The following is a 9,111-nucleotide window of genomic DNA, read 5'->3' as shown; positions in this document are numbered from 1 at the left end:
TGGCGGTGAAAGCAGCTATCCTTCTCTTGTTCCAGTCTTTAGAGGAAAGGCCTTCAATTGTTCCTTGTTCAGTACAATGTTGGCAGTGAGTTTGTCATATATGGTCTTTATTACTTTAAGGTATGTTCCTTCTATGCCCATTTTGATGAGGGCTTTTATCATAAAGGGATGTTGAATTTTATCAAGTGCTTTTTTGGCATCTATTGAAATAATTACATGGCTTTTTTCTTGATTCTGCTAATATGATGTATTATGTTTATACATCGCATCTCGGCCTTTTGGCTAAGATCAAGTGTAGTATCTGTTCTTATCAGTTTAATGATGTATTATGTTTATTGATTTGCATATGTTGAACCATCCTGGCAACCCTGGGATGAATCCCACTTGATCATGTTGAATGATCTTTTAAATGTTTTGTTGAATTCAGTTTACTGATATTTTGTTGAGGAATTTTGAATCTATATTCATAAGGGATATTGGTGTGTAGTTTTCTTTTTTTCTTGCATTCTTTCCTGATTTTGCTATCAGGGTGATTTGGCTTCATAAATGTGTTGGGGAGGATTCCATCCTTTTCGATGTTGTGGAATAATTTCTGCAGGGTAGACACTGGTTCTTCTTTGTAGGTGTGGTAAAATTCAGTTGTGAAACCATCTGATCCAGGACTTTTCTTTTTAGGAAGGTTTTTTATTGCTGTTTCAATTTCAGTACTTAATATAGGTCTGTTCAGGAATCATATTTCTTCCTGGTTGAGCCTAGAGAGGCTGTATGTTTCTAAGAAATTGTCCATATCCTCTACATTTTCCAATTTGTGTGCATAAAGGCTTTTGTAGTATTCATAAATTATATCTTGTATCTCTGTGGCATCCGTTATAATTTCTCCTTTATTGTTCCTGATGGAGATTATTAGAGATTTTTCTTTTCTGCTTTTAGTTAGTCTAGCCAAAGGTGTGTCTATTTTGTTTATTTTTTCAAAGAACCAACTTTTTGTTTTGTTAATCTGCCATGTAGTTTCCCTGTTGTCAATTTTGTTTAGTTCCAATTTGATCTTAATGATTTGACTTCTTCTGCTGGGTTTGGGGTTGGTCTGTTCTTCTTTTTCCAGCTCTTGGAGATGATTCATTAGGTTGTCTATTTGTGATCTTTTTGACTTTTGGATATAGGCATTTATGGAAATAAACTTTCCTCTCAGGACTGCTTTAACTGTGTCCCACAGGTTTTGATAACTTGTGTCACCTTTGTCATTTAGTTCAAAGAATCTTTTGATTTCCATCTTGATTTCCTCATTTATGAAGTGATCATTAAGCAGAAAATTGTTTAGTTTCCATGACTTTGTGTAGAAGTGAGAGTTTCTGTTAGGGTTGATTTCTACTTTTATTCCATTGTGATCTGAAAACATACATGGTATAATTTCCATTTTTTAAAAATTGTTTGAGACATGCTTTGTGTCCTAGGATATGGTCAATTTTACAGAATCATCCATGAGCTGATGAGAAGAACGTATATTCAGTGATTTTGGGGTAGAATGTCCTATAAATGTCAGTCAGGCCCATTTGTTCTAGAGTTCTTTTTAAGTCCATTATTTATTTGTTAATTATCTACTTGGAGGATCTGTCTTGTGCTGTCAGTGGGGTGTTAAAGTCTCTGGCTATTATGGTGTTGTTATTTATACATTTGTTTAGATCAAGTAGAGTTTGCTTTATGAATCTGGGTGCACCTAAGTTGGGTGCATACATATTTAGAATTGTTACGTCTTCTTGTTGAAGTGTATCATACACCATTATACAGTGACCTTCTTTGTCTTTTATTACTTTTGTTGATTTAAAAACTAAGTTATCTGATATCAAAACCACCATGCCAGCCTTCTTTTGGCTTCCATTTTCTTGAAATATTGTTCTCCACCCCATCACCTTTAGTCTAACTGCAGCCTTACAGGTTAGTTTTTCTTGCAAGTCATTGAATTTTCTTATGATCCATGTTTGAAATTTTTCTTCTGTCATTTTAGTAGTCTGATTTTGGTTGATGTCCATTTCTAAGGGGCTGGTGTTCCTCTTTGGGGGTGTGCTTTCCATTTGAGTCTTCATATTTCCAGAGTTCCTTCGCTGATTTCTTCCCATCTGGATCAGTTGTTGCCCTTACCTTTAGGTTTTCATTTAGATAATGACAGGCCCTGTTTAGTCTCTGAGCCAGTAGGTGGTGTTTGTGGGTGAGATTCGACCGCATCCTGAGTCAGTAGATGCCATAAAAGGGTGTGCAGAATGTCCTCCCTCTCAGTAGGGAGGAGCTTGCTGGGAGGAGCAGGCTACACTGTTGTTTTTGGGTCTTGTAACTAGCTCTTGTTCCTCTGGAGAGACACTCTAGTGCCTCAGGTTTTTGGTTGGGCCCTGGGACTTCCAGGTGTGTCCTTATTCTCCACCTCAGTGAGGGCTGGTCTGGGAGTGAGTCTGGGCAGAGGTGGGTTGGGTAAGCCTGCCCTCAAGCACCACAAATGTTGTTAGCAGGGGTCAAAGATCTGTTTGTGCTTCGAGAAAAGCTGTCAGGGAGTGGCTGGAATGGCCCCACTAAGTCAGAAAGTCTGCATGTGGGGGTGGTGCTGTCTGAGACCTGCAGTCTGCAACAGGTCTTGGTCCTTTCCACCCTCCCCATATCTGAGGCTACTCCTGGGCCTCTGCCAGCAGGCCAGACCTCACGCCACTGGGCCTCCCCTGGCTGTGATGCGGGCTGGGAGTTTCCCTGTGCAGGGTCACCACCTGGCTGGGCACACAGCCCCGCCTTGGGAGGAGGGATGCCCTCAAGCATGTTGATCTGCCCCTGAAGGCAGACACACCTTAGTAGGCTCATTCACGAATGTCCCTTCTGTGCCCCGGACAATGTGAGACCTGGGTGCATGGGATCTGGTCTGCAGGTGTGACCTCTGGACCCCAGAATTCAATCCCTGACCCCACCAGGGAGAGGAGTGCCAGCTCTAATTCACCTTTTGGGAGCCCAAGTTGGGTCGATGTCTCTCCACCTCAGGGTCTTCCCCATACTTCTGGAATCACGAGGCCAGGAGCACCTTGGAGGGATGTCGGGTAGGAGCTCACTGTCTGAGTACCCCGCAGTCAGCTGAAGGGCCCTAAAAGGAAAGGTCCTATTCCCTGGAGATGTCTCCCGCTGGTGGTTATATTGTCTCTCTTGGCAGCTGTGGATAGGGAAGGGGGATGGGAGAATGAAGCAATATGGCACCTGCTGCATGGCTTGGGTCTGTGCACACGGAGGTGCCCTGAGGGAGTTGGGAGCCTGGTGCTGCATCCGCTACAGGCTTACCACTCACTGGCTGTGGCCGTCTCTGGGCTGGTGTCTACAGGTCTCTCCATCCGCTGGGGAGCCCACCAGCAGTCCGAGATGCAAGGGATGGGAAAGTTAACCATTCCAGCTACCCTTGTGGCTGGTCTCCAATGTTCTAGGTAGGTCTCTTCTTTCAGTTCTCCTCTGCAAACTCCTCCTGTGGAGTCTACTGTAGTCTCTGGTACCCATACTTCCGACCTTCATTCAATGTATGCTTGTCTGCTTGCTTCTTTTTTCTAATTTCTTCTAGAATCTGTCTTTTTTTTTTTTTTTTCTTTTTTTTTTTTTTTTTTTTTTTTTTTTTTTTTTTTTTTTTTTTATTTTGGCATATTATGGGGGTACAGATTTTAAGGTTTCAATAAATGCCCATTCCCCCCCTCCCCCCAAAAGTCTGAGTCTCCATCATGACCATCCCCCAGATGGTGCACATCTCACTCACTATGTATGTATATACCCGCCCCCCTCCCCCCTCCCACCTGCCCAATACCCTATTACTGTAGCACCTATGTGTCTACTTAGGTGCTACTCAGTTAATACCAGTTTGCTGGAGAATATATCTGGTGCTTGTTTTTCCATTCTTGGGATACTTCACTTAGTAGTATGGGTTCCAGCTCTAACCAGGAAAATATAAGGTGTGCTATATCACCATTGTTTCTTAGAGCTGAATAGTACTCCATGGTGGACATATACCACATTTTATTAATCCATTCTTGGATTGATGGGCACTTGGGCTGTTTCCACAGCCTTGCAATTATGAATTGTGCTGCTATAAACATTCGAGTGCAGGTGTCTTTTTTGTAGAGTGTCACTGGATCATTTGGGTAGATGCCCAGCAATGGGATTGCTGGAGCAAATGGTAGATTCACTTGTATCGCTTTAAGGTATCTCCATATTGCTTTCCACAGAGGTTGAACTAGTTTGCAGTCCCACCAGCAGTGTAGGAGTGTTCCTCTCTCTCCGCAACCACGCCAGCATTTATTGTTTGGAGATTTTTTGATAAAGGCCATTCTCACTGGGGTTAAGTGATATCTCATTGTGGTTTTGATTTGCATTTCCCTGATGATTAGAGATGTTGAGCATTTCTTCATATGTTTGTTGGCCATTCTTCTGTCTTCTTTAGAAAAATTTCTGTTCAAGTCCTTTGCCCACTTTTTAATGGGGTTATTTGATTTTTTCTTCCTAATTTTCGTGAGTTCTAAGTATATTCTAGTTATCAGTCCCTTATCGGATGCATAGGATGCAAAAATTTTCTCCCATTCTGTAGGCTGTCTGTTTACTTTCATGACTATTTCTTTGGCTGTGCAGAAGCTTTGTAGTTTGATCATGTCCCATTTATTTATTTTTGTTGCTGCTGTGATTGCCTTTGGGGACTTCTTCATAAACTCTTTGCCCAGGCCGATGTCTAGGAGAGTGTTTCCAACTTTTTCCTCTAGAGTTCTAATAGTTTCATATCTTAGGTTTAAGTCTGTTATCCAGCGTGAGTTGGTTTTTGTGAGAGGTGAAAGGTGTGGGTCCTGTTTTAGCCTTCTACAGGTGGCTATCCAGTTTTCCCAGCACCATTTATTGAAGAGGGATTCTTTTCCCCAGCGTATGTTTTTGTCTGCTTTGTCAAAGATGAGATGGCTATATGAGGATGGTTTTATATCAGGATTCTCACATCTGTTCCACTGGTCAATATTTCTGTTTTTGTGCCAATACCATATTGTTTTAATTACTACAGCTTTGTAGTATAGTTTGATATCTGGCATATTAATGCCTCCCATTTTGTTTTTGTTGCCTAGAATTGCTCTTGATATTCGGGGTCTTCTTTGGTTCCATACGAAGCGTAAAATTATTTTTTCTATATCTGTGAAGAATGCTGATGGGATTTTAATAGGTATTGCATTGAATCTGTAGATCAGTTTGGGTAGTATAGACATTTTGATGATATTGAGTCTGCCGATCCACGAGCATGGTATGGATTTCCATCTGTTTACATCCTCTGCTATTTCCTTCCTCAGTGTTTCATAGTTCTCCCTGTAGAGGTCTTTTACCTCTTTGGTTAAATATATTCCTAGGTACTTTAATTTCTTTGTTGCTATTGTGAAGGGAATTGAGTCTTTGATTTGGTTCTCAATTAGATTGTTGTTGGCGTATATGAATGCCTCTGATTTCTGTGTATTAATTTTGTATCCTGAGACTTTACTAAATTCATTGATCAGTTCCAGGAGTTTCTTGGTTGAATCCTTGGGGTTTTCTAGATACAATATCATATCATCAGCAAACAGTGAAAGTTTGATTTCTTCTGCCCCTATTTGGATACCTTTGATTCCATTTTCCTGTCTGATTGCTGTAGCCAAGACTTCCAGCACTATGTTGAACAGAAGTGGAGATAGTGGGCAGCCTTGTCTGGTTCCAGTTCTAAGTGGGAATGATTTCAATCTTTCCCCATTCAGTATGATGTTGGCTATGGGTCTGTCATATATGGCTTGTATCATTTTTAGGTATGTCCCTTCTATGCCTATTTTCTTAAGTGTTCGTATCATGAAAGGGTGTTGAATTTTGTCAAAAGCTTTTTCTGCATCTATTGAAAGGATCATGTGATCTTTGTTTTTGCTTCTGTTTATGTGGTGAATTGCATTTATAGATTTACGTATGTTGAACCATCCCTGCATCCCTGGGATGAAGCCCACTTGGTCGTGGTGGATTATTTTTTTGATAAGTGTCTGTATTCGGTTAGCTAAGATTTTGTTGAAAATTTTTGCATCTATATTCATTAGGGATATTGGTCTGTAGTTTTCTTTTTTTGTTGCATCCTTTCCTGGTTTTGGTATCAGGGTAATATTCGCTTCATAAAAGGTGTCGGGGAGGTTTCCGTTCTTCTCGATGTTGTGGAATAGTTTCTGCAAGATAGGTACTAGTTCTTCTTTGTAAGTATGGTAAAATTCAGGTGTGAAGCCATCTGGACCGGGACTTTTCTTTTTAGGGAGATTTTTAATTGCTGTTTCTATTTCAGCTGTTGAGATTGGTCTGTTCAGGGAATCTATTTCTTCCTGGTTGAGCCTAGGGAGGCTGTGTGTTTCTAGAAATTTGTCCATTTCCTCCACATTTTCCAGTTTGTGTGCATAAAGATTTTTGTAGTATTCATAAATTGTATCTTGTATCTCTTTGGGATCAGTTGTGATATCTCCTTTTTTATTCCTGATGGAGCTTATTAGAGATTTCTCTTTTCTGCTTTTCGTTAGCTTAGCCAACGGCGTGTCAATCTTGTTTATTTTTTCAAAGAACCAACTTTTTGTTTTATTAATCTCCTGAATAGCTTTCCTGTTTTCAATTTCGTTTAGTTCTGATTTGATCTTGTTGATTTCACTTCTTCTGCTGGGTTTGGGGTTGGTCTGTTCTTCTTTTTCCAGCTCTTTGAGTCGTTTCATTAGATTGTCTATTTGTGATCTTCTTGCCTTTTGGTTATAGGCATTTATGGAGATAAACTTTCCTCTCAGAACTGCTTTAGCTGTGTCCCAGAGGAGTTGATAACTTGTCTCTCCATTGTCGTTTTCTTCATAGAAGTTTTTTATTTCCGTCTTGATTTCTTCATTTACGAAGTAATCATTTAGTAGGAGGTTGTTTAATTTCCACGTTTTTGTGTAGAAATGTGAGTTTCTGTTAGGGTTGATTTCTAGTTTTATTCCACTGTGATCTGAGAAGGTACATGGTATGATTTCTATTTTTTTAAATTTCTTGAGATTTTCTTTGTGTCCTAGGATATGGTCAATCTTAGAGAATGTCCCGTGAGCTGATGAGAAGAACGTATATTCAGTGGATTTTGGGTAGAATGTTCTGTATATGTCTGTCAGACCCAATTGTTCTAGAGTTTTGTTTAAGTCCATTATTTCTTTATTAATTTTCTGTTTGGAGGATCTGTCTCGTGCCGTCAGTGGGGTGTTGAAATCCCCGGCGATTATGGAGTTGCTATTAATCCATTTGCTTAGCTCCAGTAAGGTTTGCTTTATGAATCTGGGTGCACCTAAGTTGGGTGCATATATATTTAAAATTGTTATCTCTTCTTGTTGGACTGTGCCCTTCACCATTATATAATGACCCTCTTTGTCTTTTACTACTTTTGTTGGTTTAAAAACTAAATCGTCTGAAATTAGAACTGCCACACCAGCCTTCTTTTGGCTTCTGTTTGCTTGGAATATTGATCTCCACCCTTTTATTTTTAGTCTATGTGCATCCTTGCAGGTTAAATGTGTTTCCTGAAGACAGCATATACTTGGCCTGTATTTTCTTATCCATTCAGCCAGCCTATGTCTCTTGAGTGGAGAGTTTAAGCCATTCACATTTATTGAGAGAACTGATAGGTAAGGTAGATTACTGATCATTCTGTTGGGTTGGATGTTGTTGCTATGATTTGTGTCTTGAGCCATTGTAATATCTGGCCTTTAATATCTTTGGGTTTTGGTTGTTTTTATATCCGTGGATTATTATTATGATGTTCCGTGCATAACGCTGTTTTAAGTACTTCTTGTAGGGCTGGTCTTGTCTTGGTGAATTCTCTGAGCCTTTGCTTGTCTGCGAATGTTTTTATTTCTCCTTCATATATGAAGCTTAGTTTTGCAGGGAATAATATTCTAGGCTGGGCATTGTTTTGTTTCAAAAGAGTGAGAATGGGGCCCCAGTCTCTCCTTGCTTGTAAAGTCTCATTAGAGAAGTCTGATGTTATTCGAATTGGCTTTCCCTTGTATGTCACTTGCTTCTTTTGTCTTACAGCTCTTAGAAGGGCCTCTTTAGTTGATACTTTGGTCAGTCTGATGACTGCATGACGTGACGTCTTCCTGTTTGCATTGAATCTCCCAGGGGTCCTCTGGGCTTCTTGAACTTGTATATCGAGATTTTGAGCAAGACCTGGGAAATTTTCCTCTATTATATCTTCAAAAAGCTTGTCCAGCCCTTGAGTGCTGTCTTCCTCCCCTTCGGCTAAACCTATGACCCTCACGTTAGGTTTTTTCACATAATCCCACAGCTCTTGTAGACTTTGATCTTTTCTCTTGTTTCTCTGCTGTATTTCTGTGACTGATTTATTTAATTGGAAGGTGTTATCTTCAAGCTCTGAGATTCTTTCTTCTGCTTGATCCACCCTGTTCTTGAGACTTTCCACAGTATTTTGTAGTTCTCTGAGTTGATTCTTCATCTCCAGGACTTCGGTTAAAGTTTTCTTCACTGTGTCAATCTCTTTGTTGAACCTTTGTTCCATTTCTTGGAGGTTTTTTGTGTTTTCTTGGTGTTGGTTATTGAGTTGTTGTTGCAGCTGGGTGAGTGTTCTTATGATCCACATACGAAATTCCTTTTCTGTCATATTGGTTGCCTGATTTTGGTCGGTGTCCGTTTGTAGGGGGCTGGTGCTCCTCCTTGGGGTTGTGTTTTCCGTTTGGTTCTTCATATTTCCTGAGTTCTTTCGCTGATTTCTTCCCATGTCGATCAGTTGTTGTTTCTTTCCTTAGGTTATTGTTTGGGTATTCACACACCTTGTTTAGTTTCTGAGGCGTTAGGTGGTGCCTGTGGGTGAAATTGGACCACTCCCTGTATATTGAGTCAGTGGGTGCCGTGGAAAGGCTGTGCAAGATGCCGTCCCTGTCAGTAGGTGGCGTTTGCTTGGAGGAACAGGCTATGGTGTTGATTTTGAGTCCTGTTATCAGCTCTCGTTCTGGGCGGAGCTGGGTTGGGTAAGCCTGCCCTCAGGCCGTTAGCAGGGGTCAAAGTTCTGTTCTCTGCTGTCAGGGCGGGGCTGGGATGGTCCCGCTCAGCCAG

At 40.7% G+C, this 9,111-nt stretch overlaps 1 pseudogene; it reads left to right on the top strand.

Moving 5' to 3' along the window:
* The first annotated feature begins 262 nt into the window (after positions 1-262).
* On the top strand, positions 263-427 carry LOC142865974 (uncharacterized; annotated as a pseudogene).
* The last annotated feature ends 8,684 nt before the right edge of the window (positions 428-9,111 follow it).

Source organism: Microcebus murinus, chromosome X (genome assembly GCF_040939455.1).
Source record: "Microcebus murinus isolate Inina chromosome X, M.murinus_Inina_mat1.0, whole genome shotgun sequence".
In the NCBI taxonomy this organism is placed as follows: domain Eukaryota; kingdom Metazoa; phylum Chordata; class Mammalia; order Primates; family Cheirogaleidae; genus Microcebus; species Microcebus murinus.
This window is presented reverse-complemented; position numbering and strand designations above follow the sequence as displayed.